Genomic DNA, 15,535 nt, shown 5'->3' on the forward strand with positions numbered 1-15,535 from the left:
TCCCTGTATCGCCCAGGCTGGTCTCAAACTCCTGGGCTCAAGTGATTCTCCTGCCTCGGCCTTCCAAAGTGCTGGGTTACAGGCATGAGCCACTGAGCCTGGCCTCCTGCTGATGCCTTTTATGGAAAGAAAGGGAGGGTTGGAGGAGAGTGTGTGTGTATGTGTGTGTATGTGTGTGTATATGTGTGTGTGTGTGTATGTGTGTGTGTGTGGTGTGTAGTCTTAACTAGGGCGCTTGGCCAGCATGTGTTCACTACATTCTTGTCAAGCGAGAGAGTGTTTCATGGAGCCAAATAAAACTCCAAGTGACCTTTTCATCAAATCAGAGTGTGCCATTGTGGCTAAAAAGCACAGTCCATTGTAGTCATAATTACTGTTGTTTATTGGCCACCCATTAACATGCCGGGGAACATAATAGCTGCTTTACATACATTCTCATTTAATCCTCTCAGAACCCCATGAAATTAGGACTATTTTTGTTGTCGTTTTACAGATGGAGAAACTGAAACTTAGAGGGGTTAGTACAACCTTCTGTTCATGTTTTTTTAAAGTGTTTTTGTGAATGATCCTTAATAGATATTATAACCAAATGTACATCAGTTAAGTTGCCAGCTTTCTTCTTCAAATATTTATATGATGAATAGTTATTAAGCATCTATTATGTGCATAGTCCCTACTAGGTGTGATAGGAAAGACTGAAAAATATCACAAATAGCTCTTTTCCCTAAGGAGCAGTTAATTTGGTTTGGAGGTACAACAATCAAAGGATAGGCCAGGGGTGGAGGCTCATGCCTACAATCCCAGTTCTCTGTGAGGCCAAGGTGGGCAGATTGCTTGAGCTCAGGAGTTTGAGACCAGCCTGGGCAACATAGTGAGACCCTGTTTCTACAAAAAATAAAAAAATAACTGGGTGTGGTGGCACATGCCTGTAGTCCCAGCTACTCAGGAGGCTGAGGTGGGGAGAATTGCTTGAGCCCACGGGCAGAGGTTATAGTGAGTCAAGATCGCAACACCACACTCCAGCCTGGGCTACAGAGCCAGACTGACTCAAAAAAAAAAAAAAAAAAAAAAAAAGAAAAAATCAAAGGATTTTTTTTTTTAAGCTGCTTTCCCTGTTTGTGCTGTGCTTTTACAGCAATTATCAAATTGCATTTGGACTTAAGTTGTGCAAGTCTCTGCTCCTCCTTAGCCCCTTAGGGGTAAGGAACTCCATTTCACTCACCTTTGTATTCTCAGCACATAGTAAGTGCTTAATCAATGTTGATGAATCAATGAACTGATAAACTGGAATTTGGAGAGTGTGAATAAACATTCTAATCCTTTCTCAGATGCTGAAGAGCTTAATGAAACTTGCAAAGAAATCTACATCCAGAATAGAAAATAGCTATCATTGAGCAAGGAAAACTTTTCAAAATAATGAGTACATTCCATACACAACCATTCAAAGTATTTCTTAACTAGCATCCCTGGATGTCCCATGAGATGTTAATAAGTATTTCTTTAAAAAGAAGAAAGAATTCCAGAGTCCAGTGCATTTGGGAAATGCAGGGTTAGATAGGATCTCCTTACTGCAGGAGATCTCAGAGCCTTTAATAGACTGGCGTGCACTGTGTATAAACCAGAAGCTGTAGGTAGTTTGAAGAATATACTGTACATGGTAAGCAATATTTTCCAAGTGTATCTGACAGTGGACACTTCAGGGTAGGAGTGGAGGGAGTAAAGAAAAGAATTAATTGCAGGATCAAGACTAGAATAAGGTAAAGGAGGCAGCTAGGGTGCAAAATTTAAGCAAGTACCTACTTGCACGAAAACACTAGCGCAACCCTGAGACTGGTCTCCTTACATTTTGCACCCTGGTCACCTTGCCTCATCCCAGGCCCAGACCAGGGGTAATCATTTTGTTTCTGTTTGTTTGTTTGTTTGTTATCAGTACCCTACAAACAAGGAAGGGGTAATCATTTTGAAGATGTCAACAAAAATTTCTGAATCTTCTTTTTCCCTATTTTGTCATGATTCTGGCTCAACTTTAGAGTTGTGAGTTGTGGAGGCCTTTCCTGGCCCTGGCTCCAAGGCAGAGCCTTCTATGGAGTTCTGGCCAAGGGCATGGGAACCCAGCTGATGCTTGGAGCAGGGTCAGGCTGCCCCTTCAGACTGGTTCAGGAAAAGGAAATCCAAACGGAACGAGTCTGTTCCACACACCAGAAAGTCTGTTCCACACACCAGAAGAAGTTGCCAGTTGCTCAATTTCCTTTCCTTCTTCTCCTTTTTTTTTTTTTTTTTTTGAGATGGAGTCTTGCTCTATCACCCAGGCTGGAGTGCAGTGGTGCAATCTCGGCTCACTGCAGCCTCCGCCTCCTGGGTTGAAGCAATTCTCATGCTTCAGCCTCCCCAGTAGCTGAGATTATAGGCAGGTACCACCATGTTTGGCTAATTTTTGTATTTTTAGTAGAGACAGGGTTTCACCATGTTGGTCAGGCTGGTCTTCAACTCCTGGCCTCAAGTGATCTGCCTGCTTTAGCCTCCCAAAGTGCTGGGATTACAGGTGTGAGCCACTGAACCTGGCCCCCTTCATTCTTGAAAACAATAGAGATTAAGAGAAAGTCAATAAAGAATTCCCTAATGACTAGGACAATGTCCAGCACTCAGTAAGTTGAATGAATGAGTGAATGAATAATGAATAAATAAATGGAAGAGGAGCCAGGAAAAGCATCACAGAATAAACAAATATGAATCTCTCTCTTTTTAAATTGTGTTCCTTTGCACTATGGCAATAACTGACCTCCCTTGCAGTCTCTCCTCTGAGCCGGATGTTCTGCTTAGATCTTTGGGTTTTTCCATTTGTACAGTCTCCTCATTAATGTCCCTCCCAACGTAAAGTTCTGTTTGATCTTAGAGCTAATGACTAAAGCTGGGTGGGGCAAGAAGCCCGAGAAAAAACTGTTTGTTCAAGAAAGTGTGTACACTCTGCAAACTCTCTTTCTTTCCCTCACCCATTTTATTTCTTCTGGGTTTTTTTTTTTTTTTTTTGAGATGGAGTCTCACCCTGTTGCCCAGGCTGGAATGCAGTGGTACAATCTCAGCTCACTGCAACCTCCACCTCCTGGGCTCAAGCAATTCTCCTGCCTCAGCCTCCTGAGTAGCTGAGATTACAGGTGTGTGCCACCACGCCCGGCTAATTTTTGTATTTTTAGTGGAGACGGGGTTTCACCATGTTTGCCAGACTGGTCTTGAACCCCTGACCTCATGTGATCTGCCTGTTTTGGCCTCCCAAAGCGCTATCCCGTTTCTTTAAATCCATGAAAACAATCATCTTGAAGGGTTGCAAGCTGGTCCAGCCTGCCTTATTTTGTTGTTGTTATTGTTCTGTTTTGTTTGCTTTAGGTTTTGGCAGTCTGAAGCTGTGGTTTTTAGTTTCTGTCTCTAGTGACAAGCAGAAAAGAGGGATGAGGAAGGGGCTTTACTGACCCAACCAGAAAGAGAAACTAGGAACCCATGACTGTATTCTCTTCCTTGGACACCCCTATACTAGTGATAGATACTTAGGGGCACTTAATATACTCATGAGTTCAGTGTCTTTTTAACTCTTAGGGACTCCACTCCTTTTTTTTTTTCTTTTGAGATGGAGTCTTGCTCTGTCGCCCAGGTTGGAGAGCAGTGGCGCAATCTTGGCTCACTGCAAGCTCCGCCTCCTGGGTTCAAATGATTGTCCTGCCTTAATCTCCCCAGTAGCTGGGATTACAGGTGCCCGCCACCACACCCAGCTAATTTTTGTGGTTTTAGTAGATGGTCTCTACTAATGTTGGCCAGGATGGTCTCAAACTCCAGACCTCAGGTGATCTGCCCGCCTCAGCCTCCCAAAGTGCTGGGATTATAGGCGTGAGCCACTGCGCCCAACCACTCCACTTCCTCTTCGTGAAAATATTTCAGGGTAAACTCAATCTAAATAAATGTAGTGGAATATATGGTTTTGAAATACTACGTTGGCATGACAACCATGCTCATTCAGATGGCATGCTGAAATATTAGATAATGAACAAAGCTTCGTTTGTTTGGTCATTAATCTAATTAAATTATTATATGCAACTGATATTAAAATACCACTTTTGTATATCATAGTCCAGTTAAATAATTAAAAAGTGTAAAGGGCATATTTCCAGAATTAAAATGGCTACCGTATTTACCAAATATCTATAAACTTCCTGGGCAATCATTTGGTGTCCTGAGAACTGGCATCAGAAATTTAATACTCCAGATCCAGAAAGCTGAAAAAACATCTTTCCATGTTTCTCAGGACCTCATCTGACTTGCTCGTGTAAATGGAGACTATGCCTGCACTATCCCATTAGATTATCAATTTATCTTTCCTCTTAAACGTTTTCAATATTCCATCTCTTTTCGGTATTTGCATATCATTAGACCAGACCATTTTAAGTAACAATACCTATTTTTCCCTTGATGACAAAACATTTCAACCAGCACATAAGATGCTTGTAATACATTTAATAATTTCTATAATCAAGTGGTTGAATCTATAAGGAACCACGCATCCTCACAGATGAATATAGGTTGGAGGGTAAACCTTACCCTCCAAACTGCAGACACTAGAGATCAAAGGCTGCCAATTTTCCACGCTGTTCCTGTGTTTATCTTTGCATGCTTTTTTGGAACCCTTTCACTGTAACACACGAAAGCAGAGGAGAGGACTTAGAGATCTTTTCTGGGTGAGGAGAACCTTGGATTCTACTCCTAAACACTCAGTGATATTGGGGGAAACTATTAAACTTACCAAAAGCTCCACGAAGCAAATATTTTGTACCTTTCCAAGATGTTGTTGGCATAACATCAGGTCTGTATACAAAGGCCTCCTCGAGTTCTTCTGCCAGGACAAAAGCTCTTTTGTACTGGATGAGGAGGGGGGAAATGCCTGTTGGGTTTGGGTTGGCTTAAACAGCATGGGTTTTCAGCACCAAGTGGGCTAATTTACTGCCTCAGTTCTAGTGAGTCACACTGCATCCTCTCTCTTGAGGGTCAAGTCTCCAGTCCAAAAGGGTGCTTTTAATTGGTCACACTATTGTGTATGGCTGGTCATCCCCAGCTGATTTCAGTGGGGTGTCAAATGGTCTAAGAATTCATTATTAATATAATAATGAAAACCTGCTCCAGGTAATGAATCAACTTGGCTTAACTTCTTCCATGCTGGGGATGGTATATGCCCTCTCCTGAGTCTTCCCGAATGACCAAAAGTGGTTAGGTGTCTTGGTTTCAGAGGATATTTCTGTAGGTACCGTGCACTGAGGAAGTGAGATGATCAACACACATTGTAGAGTATTGAAGGCAATGGAGTTTAACTTATAACAAGTGCCAATGTACCAAAAAACACCCAGGTATTACTGACTATTAACAAAACTGCAGATAATCCAGCCCTTAGCTACCACTATAATCTTGTCTGTGTCACTCGCCTTACAGTCATGACCCTCAAATCACACTGGTCTTGTATCTGGTCTGAGAACATGCCGAGCCCCCTCCCACCTCAGCACCTTTGTCCTTGCTGTCCTTCCTCCCGCAATGCCCCTGTCCTGGCTTTCCTGGCTCGCTCCTTGTCATTCCTTGGGTCTCAGCCTAAATGTTCCATCACCAGAAGGATCTTGTGGCCTCCTCACATCCCGCCCCATTATTTTCTATCTCACTATCTCGTTTATTTCCCTCATGACAGCCATCATGTTCAGAAATTAATTGATTTTATTTATTTGTTTATTGGTGTGTTGTCTGTTTCTCCCCTCTAGAAGCACAGCGATTGGATTTATTTCTCCAGTACACAATGCCAAGCACAGGAAGGCATTTGCTATGGATTAAATTGTGTCCTCCCACAAATTCTAATGTTGAAGGCCCAACCCCTGATGTGATGGTGTTTGGAGATGGGATGTTTGGGAGGTAACTAGGTTTAGGGGAAGTCGTGAGGGAGGGCCCCTCATAATGGCATTAGTGTCTTTATAAGAAGAGACACCAGAGTGCTCCTCTGCTAGTGAGGACACAAGGAGAAGGCAGTTGACTGCAAGCCAGGAAGACAGCCCACACCAGAACCCTACCATGCTGGTGCCCTGATCTCAACATCCAGCCTCCAGTGAGAAAATAAATTCCTTTTGTTTAAGCCATGCTGTCTGGCATTTTGCTATGGCACCTGGAGCTAACCAATATAGCACTTAAGTCTTTGTTGAATGAATGAATGAATATACAATCTCCTATAGTAATCAAGAGTTACATTTTGTAATCTGAGTGGTTCTGGATAATTTTTTTAAGTATCCATTTGCTAGGAGTTCACACTGTATTTGTGAAGTCATTATGACATGGAGCTTTATTAAATGACATGGAGCTTTATTAAATACAACTTCTCTATTTTTCTTTGGTACTCTTATCACAAATCCTTATTACTGCTAAACTGTTCTGAAAGATACATCCAGGCAAAGTTCATGTGCACAGCTGGCCATGAGTTCATAAGTCTTAACCAACCAGGCTTATCTATCAAATAGCTTTAAAAAAAAAATACTGGCCAGTTGTTTGAATTGTTCAAAAGTTTTAACACCATGTAGACAAATCTACAAAGTTCTGAACATCTCCAGAGGACATGTGCCCAAGGTGGTCAGGGCATAGCTTGCTTTTTTGTTTGTTTGTTTTAAATTTTTTATTTTCATAGGTTTTGGGGGAACAAATGGTATTTGGTTACATGAGTAAGTTCTTTGGTGGTGATCTGTGAGATTTTGGTGCACCCATCTCCCAAGCAGTATACACTGAACCCAATCTGTAGTCTTTTATCCCTCACCCTCTTCCCACCTTTTCCCCCAGAGTCCTCAAAGTCCATTGTGTCATTCTTATGCCTTTGCATCCTCATAGCTTATCTCCCACTTATGAGTGAAAACAGACAATATTTGGTTTTCCGTCCCTGAGTCACTTCATTTAGAATAATAGTCTCCAATCCCATCCACGTTGCTATGAATGCCATCCATTCATTCCTTTTTATGGTAAAAGCTAAAGTTTAAATTTTCTTTGTTTAAAAAAAATATTAGGTTATTCTGAGCAACTTCATGTTGGGGAAGGTCAATTTTGCCTTTTTCTGGATAAAAAGTTCAGGACTCCTGAATCGTTTCTTTGCTGCTGGTGCCAAAGAACAATGAACAAGAATCATTCAGTCTTAGAACCTTAGTTCACCTTCAGCACATTCTACAGAGAAAATTCTGCTTGTGCTACTGATAGCCAAATTATATCTATGTGACTATATACTCAGGTATGCTAAGCAATTACTGGCATTCAACCAATAGAAACAAATATTATAAACAAACCTTAATTAAGTCATCACCATATGCTAGGCACTGTGATAAGTATTTTAATCAAATAACTTAATCTGATAATCACAATGATGCTAGGAGGTAGATACCATTGTTGCCCCATTTTACAGTTAAGCAAACTAAGGCTTTAAGTAGGAAAGAGGCACTGCTCAAGAAAACTAATAGTGGCTGGGTGCAGTGGTTCACGCCTGTAACCCCAGCACCTTGGGAGGCTGAGGTGGCCTGATCACTTGAGGTCAGGAGTTTGAGACCAGCATGGCTGACATGGTGAAACCCTGTCTCTACTAAAAATACAAAAATTAGCTGGGCATGGTGGTGCGCACCTGTAATCTGAGCTACTCCTGGAGGCTGAGGCACAAGAATCACTTAAACCCAGGAGGCAGAGGTTGCAGTGAGCTGTGATCGCACCACTGCACTCCAGCCTGGGCAACAGAATGAGACGCTGTCTCAAAAACAAAAGAAAAGAAAAGAGAGAGAGAGAGAAAAAAAGAAAACTAACAGTGCCAATAATGACTGAATAAACTTGGTCTAAGTACTTAAAAGAACACATTATTTTCCAGTTAAAATGTCCTTGTTTGTATGCAGAGAACATGATAATTTTGAAGAATTCCTGTCTAGTCATTAAACAGTTACCCTATGGGAATAGCATACAATAATCTGTTAGCCTAGTTCAAGTTCCTCACATGCTTCAAAGTAATAACATTGCAAGCTCTGTGAGAGCACAATCATGAATTTTTTTTTTCATACAGCATGTGTTTGGTAGATAGAAACCCCTCAGTAAATGTTTCTGATTAAATAAATGAATTAAATCTTTTAAATTTTCTTTCATTAAATGTCACCAAAACTTTAGACTACTTCTCTCTATGTTTCTTTGAGTGGTAAAGTTTTATTAAATTAAGTCTTTACCTTTAGTGGATTTATAATCATTTCCCTTGCTTTCTTCCTAACAAGGTAGCCTATGCCCTAGTCACTTCGGTTTAAAATTCATACTGCCTTGCTAAACCCAGAAAATGATGGGGAATTTATTTTCTCTTCTGCGGATACATTAATTAGTCCTGTGATGAATGCGGGACCAATAGCTAATATCACAATTACAGAATTCCAATTACTAAGTCTCTTCTGGTGAAAAACAAACAAATCTGGCAGTTGAAAAAGAGGATAGTGGGATTCAAGTGCTAATTTATAACTCAGTGAATGTTTTCTGCAATTGTTGGTGCTGTGAACGCTGTCTTGAATAACCAGATTCTTGGCATCTCCCTAATGTTACCCAACCTCTCTCCCCACAGCCTTTCCCCATCCTTCTTTCCCTGCTGAACTGGTGCTTGATGCCCTCAGGCAGATGTGAGAGAGCAGAGCTGTCAAAGGCCTGGTTCTGAATGGCAATGAATGCCAGTTCCAGCCCCAGCTCCCAGAATGGCAGCTACCCACTTCAAGAAAAACTTAAACCACCCCCAGAGAAGCCAGTTTGATGAATTACAGGTCTGTCTCTCACTAGATTTCCTCAACACTGAAATGTCACTTTTCTCTGCACCTTGCATGACTATAAGCCACATTCTAGCTATTTCTTGGGAGTTTTAGATTGTTGATTTTATTAATTCAGTTTAAATATTTTGTTTCCTTTATACTGTAAACTCACCTTAGCACAAATGATTTTAAGTTCCATTGCTATGACCCACCTAAAAATAAAGGTATACATACTCTAGGACCTTGCTGGTCACATACCATTAGCAGCATCTAATTGTTAGAAATGTGTGTAGAATCTCGAGCCCAACCCCAGGCCTACTAAGAATGTGAATTTTAACAAGATGCCCAGGTGATTCAGATGCAGAGTAAAATGTGAGACTCACTACCCTAAGAGACAGAATAGAGAGTGGGTGATCACCCAAATAAAACACAATGCACTTTAGTGCGCTACGTATTCTATCCAATCTCAGAAAATAAATGTCACTTGCAAGGTGCACAGATCATCTCTTCTTTGCCTTAGTCTTTGGGCGAGTGTGTGTGTGTGTGTGTGTGTGTGTGTGTGTGTGTGTGTGTGATTAGCACCTCAGCACTTTTTTGATAGACTACAATGCAAATCTTTACCATCGTCTTTTTTTTTTAATCTCTGCATTAGCTTCAGCTTTAAAATTTTCAATTCCTATGTGATTGATTGCTTTCTTCTGATTCCTACATACTTTTCATTGCTAGTAAGAGGCAGTTATCTAGGGGATTTCTACCAGATGTACAGGGTTACATGAGACTATTCTCACCCTAACAACCAAAACAAGACAGGTAAGCTGAAAACAATCATTGATTTTTAAAACCCATCAGAGAACTGAGAGCGCAAAGAAACCTAAATGAACCAAACTCAAGAAAGTGACAAGCTCTACATATGAGAGGAGAGACTCATGGTCATTGTCACCTCTGGGGGAATGGCAGAAGGAAGACGAGTCTGTGAACAGCAGGGATGAGAACTCAGCTGCAATTTTAACAAGCTTGGAATGGCTGCCTGTGGGCGGAGGAGCCCCAGTCACAGAGGGAGTCTGCACCTGCCTGCCTCCTCTTTCTCGGGAGTCTTCACATCATGCTGGGAATAGTTCACCAAAGCTGGGGGCAGGAAACAATGCCTAGGGGGAAACTCCTTGAGGCATTTTGGGCTTTCATAGAGTCTGGGAAGTTGCTAGGGCCAGTGAGGAGCCAAAGGGCTGAAAGAGTTCTCCAGAGGTACAGAATGCAGGGAAGCAAAGGGCAACGAGAAATAAAAAAGCTATCAGCTGGGCTGTAAAGCAGGCTGTGATCCCCCACGGTTCTGAAGTCTGTCAGCTCACTTTTGAAATACAGGCCGGCCGGGCGCGGTGGCTCAAGCCTGTAATCCCAGCACTTTGGGAGGCCGAGACAGGCGGATCACGAGGTCAGGAGATCGAGACCATCCTGGCTAACACGGTGAAACCCCGTCTCTACTAAAAAATACAAAAAACTAGCCGGGTGAGGTGGCGGGCGCCTATGGTCCCAGCTACACGGGTGGCTGAGGCAGGAGAATGGCGTAAACCCGGGAGGTGGAGCTTCCAGTGAGTTGAGATCCGGCCACTGCACTCCAGCCTGGGCAACAGAGCGAGACTCCGTCTCAAAAAAAAAAAAAAAAAAAAAAAAGAAATACAGGCCGATCTCAAGAATCTCACCAGTGCTCAAATACCCAGTTCTGCTGAAGACAAAGTCCTAATCCCACCCTCAGAACATTGAGAACAGTTGTGAACTGAATTAAACTAAAGCTACAACAGTGCCCAGACCCAGATCAATTACAGATCAGATAGACTCAGCTCCTTGCAGAAGAGGCTTGCTCTTTTCTTTTTTTGAAGGTAAATATTATTTATTTTGTATTCATTCTATTTTTCTTTCAAAGTATTCAGTGTGCAATAAAAAATTTCAAGGTCTGTGAAAAAGCAAGAAAATAGGTCTCATGGTTAAGATAGAAAATAATCAACAGAATCAGATCCAGAGCTAGCTTAAAAGTTTAAATTATCAGACTGAGATATTAAAATAAAAAACATCTATAATACAAAAATGTTAAAGGACCTCATGGAAAAGAGGACAACATTCATGAAGAGATGGGGAATTTCAAAAAAGTGGTGGAAACTAGAAAAAAAGAACCATATGGAAATGCTAAAAATGAAAAACACAATATCAAAAATAAATTCATTAGTAGCAGCTTAGTAGCAGACTCAACAGCAGAGGAAATTGAGCATCTGACAGTATTTGGGTTAATTTCAAACAACCCAACATATGTGCAAATGGAATCCCAAAAATAAGAGAACAGGGACAGCATGGCAGAAGAAATCATTAAAGCTTTATTGGTCAAGACTTACCAAAATTGATTAAAGATATCAACTCATAGAATCAAGAAGTTCTACATCCACGTTGTGTGTCAGGGGAGGGTTGGGGGTGGGAGGAGAACCAAGAACCTTAACACACCCACAAGGAGAATAAATGTGGAAAAAGCAGCACCTAAACAAATCATAGCCAAACTGCTGAAAAGCAGTGGTAAGTGGTAAATCTGAAAAGCAATCAAAGGAGGAAAAAGACATAAATATAAGGGAATAATGATAGAAATAACAGATGACTTTTCACTAGAATCAATGGAGGCCAGAAGACAATAGAACATCTTTAAAGTGCTAAAAGAAAAACACTGTCAAACTAGAATTCTATACCCAGTGAAAGCATACTTTAAAAATGAAGGTGAAGGCCAGGCGCGGTGGCTCACACCTGTAATCCCAGCACTTTGGGAGGCTGAGGCAGGCAGATCACAAGGTCAGGAGTTTGAGACCAGCCTGGCCAACATGGTGAAACCACATCTCCACTAAAAATACAAAAAATTAGCTGGGCGTGGTAGCAGGCACCTGTAATCCCAGCTACTTGGGAGGCTGAGGCAGGAGAATCCCTTGAACCTGGTAGGTGGAGGTTGCAGTAAGGGAGACCATCCCACTGCACTCCAGCCTGGGCAACAAAACAGGACTCTGTCTTAAAAAAAAAAAAAAGTGAAATAAAGTAATTTTCAGACAGGTAAAAACTGGGAAGATTCATCTCTAGTGGACCCATGCTACAAGAAAAGCTGACATAAGTTTTTCAGACTGAACAGAAAAGATAGCAGAGGGAAACCCAGGTCTGTAGGAAGAATTTAAGACTCCCAGAAAGGGTTTTAAAAAATGGATAGAGCCAGGTATGGTGGCTCATGCCTGTAATCCCAGCATTTTGGGAGGTCAAGGCAGGTGAATCACTTGAGGTTAGGACTTAGAGACCAGCCTGGCCAACATAGTGAAACCTCATCTCTACTAAAAATATAAAAATTAGCTGGGCATGGTGGTGTGCACCTGTAATCCTAGCTACCCAGGAGGTTGAGGCATGAGAATGGCTTAAACCCAGGAGGTGGAGTTTACAGTGAGCTGAGATCATGCACTCTAGCCTGGGTGACAGACAGATTCCATCTCAAAAAAAAAAAAAAAAAAAAAAAAAAAAAAAAAAAAAAAAAAGGCCAGGTGCAGTGGCTCATGCCTGTAATCTCAGCACTTTGGGAGGCTGAGGCAGGTGAATCACCTGAGGTCAGGATTTCGAGACCAGCCTGACCAACATGAAGAAACTGCACCTCTACTAAAAATATAAAAATTAGCCAGGCATGGTGGCACATGCCTGTAATCCCAGTTACTTGGGAGGCTGAGGCAGGAGAATCGCTTGAACCTGGGAGGCAGAGGTTGTGGTGAGCTGAGATCACGCCATTGTACTCCAGCCTGGGCAACAAGAGCTAAATTCTGTCTCAAAAAACAAACAAACAAAACAAAAAACGACGTTAAAGATCTTTTACAAAGAAATATTTATATATCTCTTTATTTATGTATGTGCGTGCATATAATATTTGAAAAGATGATTGTTTAAAGCAAAAAAACCAATATATTGTGAGGTTTATTACATATTTGGGAATAAAGAGTAAAATGTCAGATAATAAGAGCACAAAAGGTTGGTAGGGGAAGAAATAGAATTATACTGTTGTAAAGTTCTTGCACTATTTGTGAAGTTGTATAATAATTTTTTTTTGTATACTATTTGAAGATAAAGGCAGAGAATAATTTCTAGAACAGTGGTTCTCAAAATGTAGTTCCCAGACATATATCACCAGCATCATCTGAAAACTTACTAAAAATGCATATTTTTGAGCAATATCACAGACCTACTAAATAAGGAGCTCTAGGAGTATGACCCAAAAATCTTATGTTTTAATAAAAGCACTAAGTGTTCCTAATGTACGGAAAGTTTAAGAACCACTGCTTTAGAACAGCCACTAAAAATATACCATGAAGAAATATAGCTAAAAACAAGAGATAAAATGGAATGATTAAAAAATGCAATACGGGGCCAGGTGTTGTGACTCATGCCTGTAATCCCGGCACTTTGGGAGGCTGAGGTGTGTGGATCACTTGTGGCCAGGAGGAGTTTGAGACCAGCCTGGCCAACACAGTGAAACTCCATCTCTGCAACAGATAGGAAAAATTAGCTGGGTGTGGTGGCACACACCTGTAATCCCAGTTACTGGGGAGGCTGAGGCATGTGAATTGCTTGAAACCAGGAGGCAGAGGTTGCATTGAGCAGAGACCATGCCACTGCACTCCAGCCTAGGCAACAGAATGAGACACCGTCTCAAAAAAAAAAATACATAAATAAAAATAAAAATGCAATATGGGCTGGGCACCGTGGCTCATGCCTGCGATCCCAGACTTTGGGAGGCTGACATGGGAGTATCACTTGAGGCCAGAAGTTCAAGACCAGCCTGGGCAACACAGCACAACCCCATTTCAAAGAAAAATTAATTAAAAAGAATGCAGTATACCAAAAATGAGGCAAGAAAGTAGAAGCAGAAACAAAGAATAAAAGGGATAAGTAGAAAATCATACCAATATGGGAGAATTAACTCAGATAATAATTATATCAAATATAAACATATTAAACACTTAAGTGGCAGAGATTGTCAGATTGATATAAAAGCAAGATCCAACAATATGCTCTTGACACATACAAAATTATAAGGACATAATTTAAGGCTAGGTACAGTGGCTCACGCCTGTAATTCCAGCACTTTGAGGCCAAGGCAGGAGAACTGCTTGAGGCCAGGAGTTGGAGACCATCCTGGGCAACACAGCTAGACCCCATTTCTACAAAAATTTAAAACTTAGCAAGGTGTGGTGAGACATGCCTGAAGTCCCAGCTACTTGTGAGGCTGAGGCAGGAGGATTACTTGAGCCCAGGAGTTCAAGGTTACAGTGAGCTGTGATCTCACCATTGCACTCCAGCCTGGGCAACAGAGTAAGAACCTGTCTGTAAAAAACAGAAGAAAATAACTGCAATATAAAAAGACACAGTTTGAAAGCACAAGGGTAGAAAAAATATACCACACAAACATTAAGTATAAAAAAGCAAGTATGGTTATATTAAGATTGGCTTCAGAATAATTATATTACTAGAAATAAAGAGGAAAAGTATTAATGATAAAAGAAAAATTCATCAAGAGGATCTGTCAATACTAAGTGTGTATGCAGTTAAGAATGGAGTTCCAGCTGGGTCAGTGGCTCACCCCTGTAATCCCAGCACTTTGAGATGCTGAGGTGGGTGGGTCACCTGAGGTCGGGAGTTGGAGACTGGCCTGACCAACATGGAGAAAACCTGTCTCTACTACAAATACAAAATTAGCTGGGTGTGGTGGTGCATGCCTGTAATCCCAGCTACTCAGGAGGCTGAGGCAGGAGAATTGCTTGAACCCAGGTTGCCATGAACCAAGATCGTGCCATTGCACTCCAGCCTGGGCAACAAGAGCAAAACTCCATCTCAACAACAACAACAACAACAACAACAAAACAACAACAACAAAAAAAAAAAAAAAAAAAAAAAAAGAAGAATAGAGTTCCAAAATGCAAAAGCAAAATTTGACAGAAATGGACCAATTGGCTGGGTATGGTGGCTCACACTCTAATCCCAGTACCTTGGGAGGCTGAGGTGGGAGAATCCCACTTGAGGCTAGGAGTTCAAGACCAGCCTGTGCAAAACAGTGAGACTCTGTCTCTACAAAACATAAAAAAAATCAATTAGCTGTGAATAGTGGTACATGCCTGTAGTACCAACTACCTGGGAGGCTGAGGTGGGAAGATCGCTTGAGCCTAGGAGTTTGAAGTTATGGTGAGCTATGATTGCACCACTGCACCCCAGGCTAGGTGACAGAGTGAGATCCTATCTCAAAAAAAAAAAAAAAAAAAAGAAAGAAAGAAAGAAAAAGAAAAAAAAACAGAAAAGAAAAGAAAGAAATGGACAAATCTACAATCATAATTGGAGTGATTTTTAACTCGTCTCAGTAATTGATAGGACGAATAGACAAAAAACCAATAGATATATATTATATGTGAGCAACACTGTCAACCAACTCAATTGATTTTATAAAATATTATACCGAACAAATGTAGAATACGCATTTGTTTGCATTTGAACCCACATAAAACATTCATTAAGATGGACTATATGCTGGGTAATGAAAGATGTTTTAATAACTGCTAAAAATTAAAATCTGGCTGGGCATGGTAGCTCACATCTGTAATCCCAGCACTTTGGGAGGCTGAAGCAGGAGGACTGCTTGAGTCCAGGAGTTCGAGACCAGCCTGAGGAATATACTAAGATCCCATCTC

This window comes from Rhinopithecus roxellana, chromosome 1 (assembly GCF_007565055.1).
Source record: "Rhinopithecus roxellana isolate Shanxi Qingling chromosome 1, ASM756505v1, whole genome shotgun sequence".
NCBI classification, from domain to species: domain Eukaryota; kingdom Metazoa; phylum Chordata; class Mammalia; order Primates; family Cercopithecidae; genus Rhinopithecus; species Rhinopithecus roxellana.